Raw genomic sequence first — 12,816 nt, 5'->3', positions numbered from 1 at the left:
CCCTTCAATTATTATCTTGAATTTCTCATAGTTCTCTATGTATTATATTTCACCCCATAGTTCTCCATGTATTATACTGCACCACATAGGCCTCCATATATTATAATGCAGCCCTATAGTCCTCCTTGTATAAAGTAGCCCTCCAATTATTATAATGAATTTCTCATACTTCTCCATATATTATAATTCACCCCATAGTTCTCCATATATTATACTGCACCACATAGTCCCCAATGTTTTATAATGCACCCTCATAGTCCATGTATAAGGTAGCCTCCATAGTCCTCCATATATTATAATGTAGCCCCCATAGTCCTATATGTATTATAATGCAACCCCATAAAACTTCATATTGCATTATGCAGCCCCATACTCCTCCATGCATAAGGCACCCCTATATTCCATATATAAGGTGTCCTTCATTTTGTATTATGCAGCCCCCCCAGACCTCCATATATAATAATGCAGCCAGCCTCTCCAGGCCTCCATGTATAATAATGCAGCCAGCCTCCTCAGGCCTCCATGTATAATGTAGCAGCCAGCTTCTCCAGGCCTCCATGTATAACAATGCACCCAGCCTCCTCAGGCCTCCATGTATAATATAGCACCCAGTCTCTCCAGACCACCTCCATGTATAACAATTCACCCAGCCTCCTCAGGCCTCCATGTATAATATAGCAGCCAGCCTCTCCAGGCCTCCATGTATAACAATGCACCCAGCCTCCTCAGGCCTCCATGTATAATGCAGTATCTCTAGGTCTCCATGTATAATGCAGTATCTCCAGGCCTCCATGTATAATAATGCAGCTTCCCCAGACCTCCATGTATAAAGCAGCCTCTCCAGGCCTCCATGTATAATAATGCAGCCACCCCAGACCTCCATATATAATGCAGCCTCCCCAGACCTCCATGTATAAAGCAGCCTCTACAGGCCTCCATGTATAAAGCAGCCTCTCCAGGCCTCCATATATAATGCAGCCTCCTCAGACCTCCATGTATAAAGCAGCCTCTCCAGGCCTCCATATATAATGCAGCCTCCTCAGACCTCTATGTATAAAGCAGCCTCTCCAGGCCTCCATGTATAATAATGCAGCTACCCCAGACCTCCACATATAATGCAGCCTCCTCAGACCTCCATGTATAAAGCAGCCTCTCCAGGCTTCCATATACAATAATGCAGCTTCCCCAGAACTGCCTTCCCAAGCCTCTGGCCACCGTTTACTCACTTATATTAAAAAAAACCCAAGTACTCACCTTCTCTCTTCCTTCCACCGCTGCTGTCTTACCCGCTGCTCGTTCTCCCGGTGCTGCGGTCGGCGTCCTCCTGTCCTGCACTCTGTGCACTCAGCACAGCAGTCGCTCGGGAGTGACGTCATCGCACAGGGGGAGAATGGTGATGCATAGTGCGGCACCGGCCGCGCTATGCTTCATCATTACTGTGCGCGGTGACGGGGGAGACGCTGCAGCCGCTGACACCAGGCAGGGGGCCCCGGTGCCGCCGCTGACATCAGGCAGGGGGGCCCGGTGTCGGCGGCGGCAGCGGGTCAAATAGCGGCCGCGAGGTCTGTGACAGATCAGCGCAGCTCCTCTCACACTGACAGGAGCTGGCTGCTGATCTGTCTGGCGGCCGCCGGGCCCCTAACCTCCCGGGCCCGGTCGCGATCGCGACCGCTGCGACCGCGGTAGTTACGCCACTGCACACAGATCTACCTCTCTGGACCTGACATTACCTCCTTACTAACCAAAATCCCACAATGTCTGTCTGCTATTTCATCCTTCTTCTCTGCGCGATTCCTAAAACTTAACATGGACAAAACTTCTCCAACAAGCCTATCCATCAAAGATGATGGCTGCACACTCTCCCCAGTCTCACAAGCTCGTTGCCTTGGAGTAACTCTCGACTCTGCTCTATCCTTGAAGCCGCACATCCAAGCCCTCTTCACCTCATGCCGACTACAACTCAAAAACCTCTCCCGGATCCGTGCTTTCCTTAACAAGAATCAGCAAAAACATTAGTACATGCCCTCATCATCTCCCGCCTTCACTACCGCAACCTCCTGCTCTGTGGCCTCCCTTCCAACACTCTTGCATTCCTCCAATCTATCTTAAACTCTGCGGCCCGCTTAATCCACCTCTACCCTCGCTATTCCCCAGACTCGACACTCTGCCAATCCCTTCACTGGCTTCCTATTGCCCAAAGACTCCAGTTCAAAACATTAACCATGACATACAAAGCCATCCACAACCTGTCTCCTCCCTACATCTGTGACCTAGTCTCCCGGTACTTAAGCACACAAACACAAACACTGAAACTGAAGTGGTAATGTGACGCCGTAGCCTATCAGGTCGTCACAGGACATTGTGCAATCTGCCCTTCTGCATGGTGTCCATCTCATCCTTGGTTACAGGTCCTGGCCTTTGGTGTTGCTAAGAACAAGCTAATCAAAATCCTAGAAACACTCTGCACCACACCCACCAGACACACCAATGGGTAGCCTGAAGGGAATAGGGCTGCCCACTTGGGGGGTTGGTTAGAGAGGGTCAGGAGAGTCAGGAGTAGGTAGTTGAGTGTTGACCCTCAAGAGGAGAGGTCACACGTTAGTCGGAGGAGGTTAGGAGCTGGGCTCCTCAGTTACTAGGTGGCAGACGTTGGTCTGGGCCTGGTAGGAGCTGAAACCTCGGTCGCAGGGGATCGTGTCAAGGGACACGGAACTGCCGGGCAGGGCAGCCGGCAGCCTTGAGCCATCTCCGGGCAGGGGCCAGGGCACAGCAGACTATGTGGCCCTTAGGCCGGGAAGTAGCTTCACGCGTCCTGGAAATTTACCCAACGAGGGCGAAGATTTCATAATTCGTCTAGGTATAGGTAACCATTTCCTCTGGTTGAAGGTTGCACTCGGGGTGCCCCCAAGGGAGATGCTGCGCCAATCGGGACACAAACACCCAGGCAGTGAGGCCTGCTTCTCGGATGAAATCCCATCCCTGCTCGCAGTCAAACCGGTCTACAAGGCCACGGCACCGTGGCCCCTTAAACCGGGAGGCAGCGCTCCTCACTTGCTATTTTTCTGCTCTGTTACGGTGGGCAAGCAACACCATCGGGCACGGGACCCCAGCATACTCCCTCCCTGCTACAGCGGTGCTAAGAATTTCGGTTTACAAGTTGTCGGTGTCAGCGTTATTGGACTGAATGAGTACACAGTGACCCTTTCCTTCCCAACGGTGCTCCTTTCTCACCATCACCAAGCCCCGGGGCATTTCCCCCCTACCCACGGAGGGATTAAACACCTGGCTGCCAATCCATCGCCACCGGGCGCTCCCAACAGCAGCAGTGGTATTCCACCTTATCACACATTGTGGGTGGCATCACAAACACTAACTACAAAATCCCCTGTAAATAACCCCCTTTTATTTCGAGTGTCCGCGCGGCCCATTTTGGGTCCGGAGACCCCTCGAGCCACCACGGATCCGGATCCGAGCAGCAGCCCGGCTTCTGGCGCTGGGGCAGTACAGTAACCTGTTTGGTTTTTGCTGTGTCTTTGAAAGAAGTACCATGTCAATTCTTTCAGTACTTTTGCTGCATTTTTGCAGTGTTTTTTTAACGTTACAAAGCAATGAGGACGTGCAAAAACGCTGTAAAAAAGCAGCAAAAGATGCCAGAAAGACCTCATCAAAACCGCAGGTTATTTCCTGCCAAATGATGTAGTTCTGCTACAGTTTTACGTGGCGTCCTCCGTAGGGAGAACACAAGCGAATGACCGCAACATCCTGAACCCTGATCGTGGTGGGCACGGGCAGCAGCGGTCTCCTGCATTCTCCTACAGAGGAGACGTCGCGGCCGCACAGGTCAGGACCTGCCGCATCCAGTACAGAGCGGGTCCTGATCAAGGGCACGTACCCTTATACAGGGCTAGCATCAGCACCCAGAACACCTGGGCAATTGCTGGGGCACTGGACCGCTGGGGGGGCCCACACACTGTCAGCAGGGGAAATGATGTATCCTGTGGCCCCTGGGCCGAGTTCCGTGGTCTGTAGTGCTCGGGCGGCAGCCGCACTTTCCTGCATGCATCATGTCACTGATTAGCGTTGTGTGCAGGGGCATTGAAATTAATCTGTGGGCTGAGCTAACGCGCAGTGTGCTGAACTCCCATCCCACAGATGAAGAGAAGGTACCTGGAAGGAGCCCATACACTCTAGCATCTACCCTTGTGTGACGACCCTAGACTAGTCAGGGCGTCACAGGGTACTGCACTTGCTGCTCTTTAGTGCAGGGCTCAACCCCCCATGGTTCTGGGTTCCCAACCTATGGTACTGCCTCCATCCGCATCCAAATCCCAACCACACCTCACACCACACCCTGTCAGACACACCAATGGGTTGCTGAGCTGGAATAAGGCTGTCCACCTAAGGGTCAGGCAGACTGGTGGGAGGGAAGGAAGGAGAAGTAGTGAGTTGAGTGTTAGCCTTTGAGAAGTGAGGAGCTAGGAGTGTGTGGCTCCCAGGGGGTTAGCGGTTGGGTCGCAGACGGTGGTCTGGGCCCGGAGGAGTCGGAGACCCAGTCGCAGGGTATTGAGGCTGGGTGCCTTGACCTGGTCTTGGAGAACGGTCAGCAGCTCAAGTCTAATAACTGGTCCGGGGCTGAAAGCACAGCGGAGTACAGGACCCTAGGTCGGGGAGTAGCTTCAGGCAACCCGGCAATTAACCTGTGGAGGATATTGATTTTATGGACTGTCCCCAAGAAGCTCAGAGATCGGGGGCACTAGCGCAATGAGGGGAATAGGGCTTTCCACCCCACGGAGGCCACAGAAATCCCAAGCGTGAGCCCTTGAGAGCACAGCTCAACTACCAAGAAGTAGGGAGCAGGGCCCGGACAGCTTTACACCAATGGGCCACAAGAACACTTCTAATTTGTCCATGGAGGCAGGCTCCAGGCCACCCGGCAGTACTATAAGGGACGGATACCCGGACGGGCTCCCCCAAGAGGGCGGCGGCACCGAGAGACTTGGTTTACCTTGTTGTCAGAGTCTGCTTTGAGGGCGAATCATCACCCATACTGCCTGAGTGAGTACATGGTCCTTCCCTGCTTCCAACCAGTGCTGCGCTCCCCTACAACCAGCATCCCACCATCCAGAGTCCCGGGGCCTCCCCTACCCGTGTAGGGAACGTCATCTGGCTGCCTCGCTTCATCTCCCCCGGGTGCACCCATCGGCAGCAGCGGTACTCCCCTTACCGCGAACCATGGGTGGCGTCACAAACTCTTATCCCCTGTAAATAGTCCCTTTTACATTTGAGTTGCTGCAAACCCCCGGGTCCGGAGACCCTCGAGGCACAGCAACCCCGGATCCGAGTGGTTCAGCCGCTGCAGGGGCAGCACACTTGCATCTACCAAGAAGAAAGGAGCCACAGCACTAATATCCTGCCAAGCTGTATATTCCTCTAGAACTGTTTGTCCCCTGACCCCAGTGCTGTGTACCATCCAGATCTCTGTCCCCCACCACAGTGCTGTATACACCTCCAGAACTGTCTGCCCAACCACAGTGTTGTATACCTTCCCCATAACTGTATGCCCCCCACTACAGTGCTGTATACCCTCCAGAACTGTCTGCCCCCCACAGTGCTGTATACCCTCCAGAACTGTCTGCACCCCCCACAGTGCTGTATACCCTCTAAGGCCCCCTTCACACGTCCGTGATACACGTGCGTGTTTGGTCCGTTTCCGTATATACCGGAGACACGGCCAAACGTGCACCAATGTTAATCTATGATTGTGGTCACACGTGCGTTATTTCATTATGTCCGTGTGTGCGTGTCCGTGATCCGTATGTGTTTGCGTTTTGCACGGATGCATGTCCGTTATCTGCACAGAGCATGCACACGTGGACACAATGAAAGTCTATGGGTATGTGCACACACATGCATCTACCTATAGTCCGTGTCTGTTTGGTGTTTTTATTTCTAGTGATGTCGGCTATTCTTTCTATTTCTGTGTATGTCGGTCAATCTCCCTGAGTCCGTCGGTCGGTCTCTCTGTCGGTCTCTCTGTGCCTCTCTCACAGTCTGTCGGTCAGCTCCCCCCCCTCTCTCATACTTACCGTTCCCCGATCACCGGCGCGGCGCTGCACGGCATTCACACTGCTGCGGCGGCTTTTACTATTTTGAAAAAGCCGGCCGCTCATTAAACAATCTCCTATTCCCTGCTTTCCCCGCCCACCGGCGCCTATGATTGGTTGCAGTGAGACACGCCCCCACACTACACTGAGTGACAGATGCCTCACTGTACCCAATCACAGCAGCCGGTGGGCGTGTCTATACTGTGCAGTAAAATAAATAAATAAATAATTTAAAAAAAACGGCGTGCGGTCCCCCCAATTTTAATGGCAGCCAGATAAAGCCATACGGCTGAAGGCTGGTATTCTCAGGATGGGGAGCTCCACGTTATGGGGAGCCCCCCACCCTAACAATATCAGTCAGCAGCCGCCCAGAATTGCCACATACATTATATGCGACAGTTCTGGAGCTGTACCCGGCTCTTCCCGATTTGCCCTGGTGCTTTGGCAAATTGGGGTAATAAGGAGTTAATGGCAGCCCATAGCTGCCACTAAATCCTAGATTAATCATGTCAGGTGTCTCCCCGAGATTCCTTTCATGATTAATCTGTAAATTACAGTAAATAAACACACACACACCAGAAAAAATCCTTTATTAGAAATAAAAAACACACACATATACCCTGGTTCAACAATTTAATCAGCCCGAAAAAGCCCTCCATGTCCGGCGTCATCCAGGATGGTCCAGCATCGCATCCAGCTCTGCTGCATGGAGGTGACAGGAGCTGCAGAAGACACCGCCACTCCCGACAGCTCCACGCGGCAAATGAAGACAGCCGCGCGATCAGCTGAGCTGTCACTGAGGTTACCCGCTGTTACTGGATCCAGTGACAGCGGGTAACCTCAGTGACAGCTCAGCTGATCGCGCTTCTCACCTCAGTTGCTGCGTGGAGGTGACCGGAGCGGCGGTGTCTTCTGCAGCTCCTGTCACCTCCATGCAGCAAATTGGGGGGGACTGCACGCCGTTTTTTTTTAATTATTTATTTATTTATTTTACTGCACAGTATAGACACGCCCACCGGCTGCTGTGATTGGGTGCAGTGAGGCACCTGTCACTCAGTGTGGGGGCGTTTCTCACTGCAACCAATCATAGGCGTCGGTGGGCGGGGAAAGCAGGGAATAGGAGATTGTTTAATGAGCGGCCGGCTTTTTCAAAATAGTAAAAGCCGCCGCAGCAGTGTGAATGCCGTGCAGCGCCGCGCCGGGGATTGAGGAACGGTGAGTATGAGAGAGGGGGGGAAACTTCAGTCACTCGGGGGATTAGCGGTCACCGGTGAATCCTTCACAGGTGACCGCTAATCAGTACTCGACACAGATAGAGCCGCGGTATGAGGATGAAGTCGGGTGAAGTTCACCCGAGTTCATTCTCATCGCGCAACTCTGTCTGCTGTCAGCCGACATTTATAAACGACATTGTGCATCACACACACGGACATTCCACACAGACATTCCACGTACACATACACATTAATTCCCCACGCACACACGGACGTTCTACACACAAACACGGCTAGCATACGCAATTCACACAGGTGCCACACGGACCATAAAAACGGACACAAAAACGGGACACGGACCCGAAAAACGGCCCGTAACACACGTGCGTGTTTTTCACGGACATGTGAAGGGGGCCTAAAACTGTTTGCCCCCCCACAGTACTGTATACCCTCCCAGAACTGTCTGTCCCCTGACCCCAGTGCTGTATACCCTATGGTGCATTCTTTGTCTGCACCAAGACAAGTATGCACCATATAAGTATGATGCATTGAATTAGGCCAGAATTAGGCCGGAAGTGACCGGAAGGTAACTGGATACATAGTCACTGTAAACATTGTTTGTGTTTACCTTCACTTTCACTCCTATAATACTTCACTTTCTACTGCCCCCTCTGATCCCTAAACCCAGTAATGAACTTTTCATCTCTCCCTCCATCCTCCCCACCCATCTCACCTTCGCCTCAGATATTTTCCTCCACATTTCACCCAGTGTATCCAGACACACACGACCATCTCATGGCCTCTCCTGCTCCCACCTACTAATACTCTCACTGCTGCTCCTCACTGCTGGGGATATCTCTCCTAATCCTGGTCCTCCTCACCACATCCCCATTGTCACTTCAAACTTTCATCCACAACCTATAACAAATTTCCGCAACCTCTCTAACCTCATACCCATCCACCCAGCCCTCACTCCCCCAGTCTCACTAACAGGAGCTCTATGGAACGCTCACTCTGTCTGCAATAAACTTTCCTACATCCATGATCTTTTCATCACTAATAAACTTTCCTTCCTCGCCATCACAGAAACCTGGCTCACCCCCTCTGACACAGCCTCTCCTGCTGCACTTTCTTATGGTGGTCTCCAACTCTCTCACACCCCCCACCACAGCAACAAGCATGGTGGAGGAGTTGGTTTGCTCCTGTCCGACCAATGCTCATTTACACCAATTCCACTACCACCCTCTGTTACTCTCCCATCTTTTGAGGTGCACTCCGTACGCATCTACAACCTTCAACTGGCTGTCATTTACTGCCCTCCAGGGCCAGCCACTGCCTTTTTTTACCATTTGACCACCTGGCTACTACACTTCCTTTCCACCGACATCCCCACCATCATCATGGGTGATTTCAATATCCCCATTGACACTTCCCACTCATCTGTCTCCAAACTTCTAACACTCGCTTCCTCCTTTGGCCTCACCCAATGGTCTTCTGCAGCTACTCACTTCACAAAGATGGCCACATGCTGGACCTCATCTTCACTCGCCTCTGTTCTCTATCTAACCTCTCTAACTCACCTCTCCCCCTGTCTGACCACATCCTACTGACATTCTCTTCCCTTTCTTCTCCAAGTACACAACCCCCCTTCCACAAACTTTCACACCCTCACAGGAATATCAAACACCTTGATTTACACGCACTTTCTCAGTCCCTTCTCCCTCTCACAGACATTGCATTTTTACACGATGCAGATGCTGCTGGAACTTTATACAACACTACAATCTCTGCAGCTCTCGAATCAGCTGCCCCCCCTCACGCACACAAAACCCGCACAATCAACAGGCAACCCTGGCACACGAGGCAGACTAAAGAACTGAGACGGGCTTCCAGAATTGCTGAGCGCAGATAGAAGAAGTCTCATTCCACTGAGCACTTCATTGCATATAAAGAGTCCCTCACCACTTTCAAGTTCACACTCACTGCTGCAAAACAAACCTACTTTTCATCCCTCATATCCTCTCTCCCTCACAACCCTAAACAACTATTCAACACTTTCAATTCTCTCCTCTGTCCTCCAGTACCACCTCCCTCTCCTCTCATCTCAGCTGAAGACTTTGCCTCTTTCTTCAAGCAGAAGATTGACAACATCAGAGCAAGCTTTGGCCCACAATCACCACGGCCCCTCATCATAGCTACTCAACCCTCTTCCTCCAAATCCAGCTTCTCCACCATGACAGAAAACAATCTTTCCACTCTACTCTCAAGATCACATCTAACCACCTGTGCACTGGACCCGCTCCCATCGCACCTCATCCCCAACATCATCGCAGTCCTCATCCCAGCCTTAACCCATCTCTTCAACCTATCACTAACAAGTGGTGTATTCCCCTCATGATTTAAACATGCCTCCATTGCACCCATCCTCAAAAAGCCCTCCCTTGACCCATCCTCTGTGTCAAACTATCGCCCCATATCCCTTCTCCCCTATGCCTCAAAACTACTCGAACAGCATGTCCATCTTGAACTGTCCTCATACCTCTCCTCCTGCTCCCTATTTGACCAGCTATAATCTGGCTTCTGACCACATCGCTCTACTGAAACTGCCCTAACCAAAGTCACCAATGATCTACTAACAGCCAAAGCCAAGCAACGCTACTCTATCCTCCTCCTCCTGGACCTGTCCTCTGCCTTCGACACTGTAGACCATTCCCTCCGACTACAGATTCTCTCATCTCTGTGCATCACAGACTTGGCCCTATTTTGGATCTCCTCATACCTAACCGACCGAGCTTTCAGCATCGCCCAATCTCACACCACTTCCTCATCTCGCCCCCTATCTGTCGGTGTCCCGCAAGGCTCAGTTCTTGGACCCCTGCTGTTCTCCATCTACACCTTCGGCCTGTGACAGCTCATAGAGTCCCACGGCTTTCAGTATCATCTCTATGACACACAGATCTACCTCTCTAGACCTGACATTACCTCTCTACTAACCAAAATTCCACAATGTCTGTCTGCTATTTCATCCTTCTCTGCGCGATTCCTAAAACTTAACATAGACAAAACAGAGTTCATTGATCCTCCTCCTCACTCATCTCCTCCAACAAGCCTTTCCATCAAACTTGATGGTTGCTCACTTTCCCCAGTCTCACAAGCTCGTTGCCTTGGAGTAACCCTCGACTCTGCTCTAATCTTCAAGCCAGACATCCAAGCCCTCTTCACCTCATGCAAACTACAACTCAAAAATATCTCCCAGATCCGTGCTTTCCTTAACCAAGAATCAGCAAAAACATTAGTGCATGCCCTCATCATCTCCCACCTCGACTACTGCAACCTCCTGCTCTCTGGCCTCCCTTCCAACACTCTTGCACCCTTCCAATCTATCCTAAACTATGCGGCCCGCTTAATCCACATCTCCCCTCGCTATTCTCCAGCCTCACCACTCTGCCAATCCTTTCACTGGCTTCCCATCGCCCAACGCCTCCAGTTCAAAACATTAACCATGACATACAAAGCCATCCACAACCTGTCTCCTCCCTATATCTGTGACCTAGTCTCCCGGTACCTACCTGCACGCAACCTCAGATCCTCACAAGATCTCGTTCTCTACTCCTCTCTTATCTCCTCTTCCCACAATCGCGTGCAAGATTTCTCCCGTGCCTCCCCCATACTCTGGAACGCTCTACCTCAGCATATCAGACTCTCCCCTACCGTGGAAAGCTTCAAGAGGAACCTCAAGACCCACCTCTTCCAACAAGCCTACAACCTACAATAGCCCTCAGTCCAGTAGACCACTGCGCAACCAGCTCTGTCCTCACCTATTGTACCATCACCCATTCCCTGTAGACTGTGAGCCCTTGCAGGCAGGGTCCTCTCTCTTCCTATACCAGTCTGTTTTGTACTGGTAATGATTGTTGTACGTATACCCTCTTTCACTTGTAAAGCGCCATGGAATAAATGGCGCTATAATAATAAATAATAATAATAATAATACCCTCCAGAACCGTGTGCCCCCACCACACTACTGTATACCCTCCAAAAACTGTTTGTCCCCTGACCCCAGTACTTGTATACCCTCCATAACTGTTTGTCCACTGACCCCAGTGCTGTATACCCTCCAGAACTGTCTGCCCTTCCACCTCAGTGCTGTATACCCCCCAGAGCTGAATGCCCCCTCTAGAGCTGTATGTCCCCAATTGCTGTATATCCCCAGCCTCTCCTGTAATATATATACAGCAGTGTCAGTGTGCACTGTGCGCGGCCATGTCTGTTAGTCATGGCCACCAATAAGCGCAGCACAGCCATATGCCCTGGAGGAGCTGGATGGGCGACAAGCGGGCGAGGTGAATGAGGCTGCTGCCGGCTTCCACATATTAAAAATGTCTAATGCATCTGTGTCTGAATGTATGTTATGTATAGCTATGTATGTCAGTGTATATGACTGTGTATATATTTGTATATTTAGATGTATTTTTGTGAAGTTGTCCTTAAATATCTACATGTACATATGCCTGTATCTGTCTGTGCGTGTATGCGTGTGCATGGAGCCCATTGAGATTCTTCTGCTCGTTGCCCACAAAATCCTGGAGCCAGCCCTGCCCTTATAGTTATCTGAATATCTAAACTTCATTTCCCCTTACCTATGCTTTCTGCTTAGGGGACTGAAGATGTCATTGTGTATACTAAAAAGAGAGTCATAATAAACAACATGTAAATATATAAAATACACAACAGGAGATAACAAATCCACTTAGCTCTTAATTATAATTTGTTTAACAGTGATATTACCAACTATGGTATACTTGCATATTAGGCATTACTTAGGATTTGGATAAATACTTTATTAGTCCAGGCCTAAAAGATAATTTAGGGTGAGCTAAGAAGACTCTCATGCTCTATGTATGGACCACTCCCTGGGACCAGCATGATGCATGCAGCTTGCTACAGCTTGTATGAGGTGGATTTGTTTCAGACACTATAGTCTCCTCCCATTCATTCCTCCTCTTAACCCAGCTCTGATGGAACATGTGCAGATCCGTCATCATCACACAGTGTATACACAGCAGGCGTGCTCTCTGATCACATCACCCATCATCCTCAGCTTCTTTCCTTAGGGAGGTAAGGTGTATCATTTTATAACCATTATTAGATTTATGTATGGCTGAAATAGGTGGAGGGGAGGTGAAGGGCTTGTATGTTCAGCGGTGATGCTGCGTGCGGCTCCTTACAAAGCACTGGAGGCCTGTAGGATGCTGATGGGATTTTATTTCTACCATGGGATGGAGAGTGTGTGCCTAACACATGTGTGCAGCTGGTGCTTCTGCCAGTGTGCAGGTCATTATGTGCTTGTGGTTAGCATTCTTCTGTTTACTATCATGTAAGTGATGCCTGATCACAAATCATGGGAAGATGATCAAGCGCCTTACAGGACGCAGATTTATTGCGTTACATACCTACTGAGAGCCGGCACCAATTGTATGGTGGTAGTCTGTGTACAC

At 50.7% G+C, this 12,816-nt stretch overlaps 1 protein-coding gene across 2 annotated transcripts in view; it reads left to right on the top strand.

Moving 5' to 3' along the window:
- The first annotated feature begins 12,309 nt into the window (after window positions 1-12,309).
- The window catches only part of SLC6A15 (solute carrier family 6 member 15), a 73,260-nt gene continuing 72,753 nt past the window's right edge, over window positions 12,310-12,816 (top strand). For both annotated transcript variants that reach the window (XM_075344779.1, XM_075344780.1), the window contains exon 1: window positions 12,310-12,436. The gene's annotated coding sequence lies outside the window, so the exon portion shown is untranslated. The remainder of the gene's footprint in view (window positions 12,437-12,816) is intronic.

Source organism: Anomaloglossus baeobatrachus, chromosome 4, assembly GCF_048569485.1.
Source record: "Anomaloglossus baeobatrachus isolate aAnoBae1 chromosome 4, aAnoBae1.hap1, whole genome shotgun sequence".
Lineage (NCBI taxonomy): Eukaryota > Metazoa > Chordata > Amphibia > Anura > Aromobatidae > Anomaloglossus > Anomaloglossus baeobatrachus.
The sequence above is the reverse complement of the archived record's forward strand: the minus strand, read 5'-3'. Positions and strand labels throughout refer to the sequence as shown.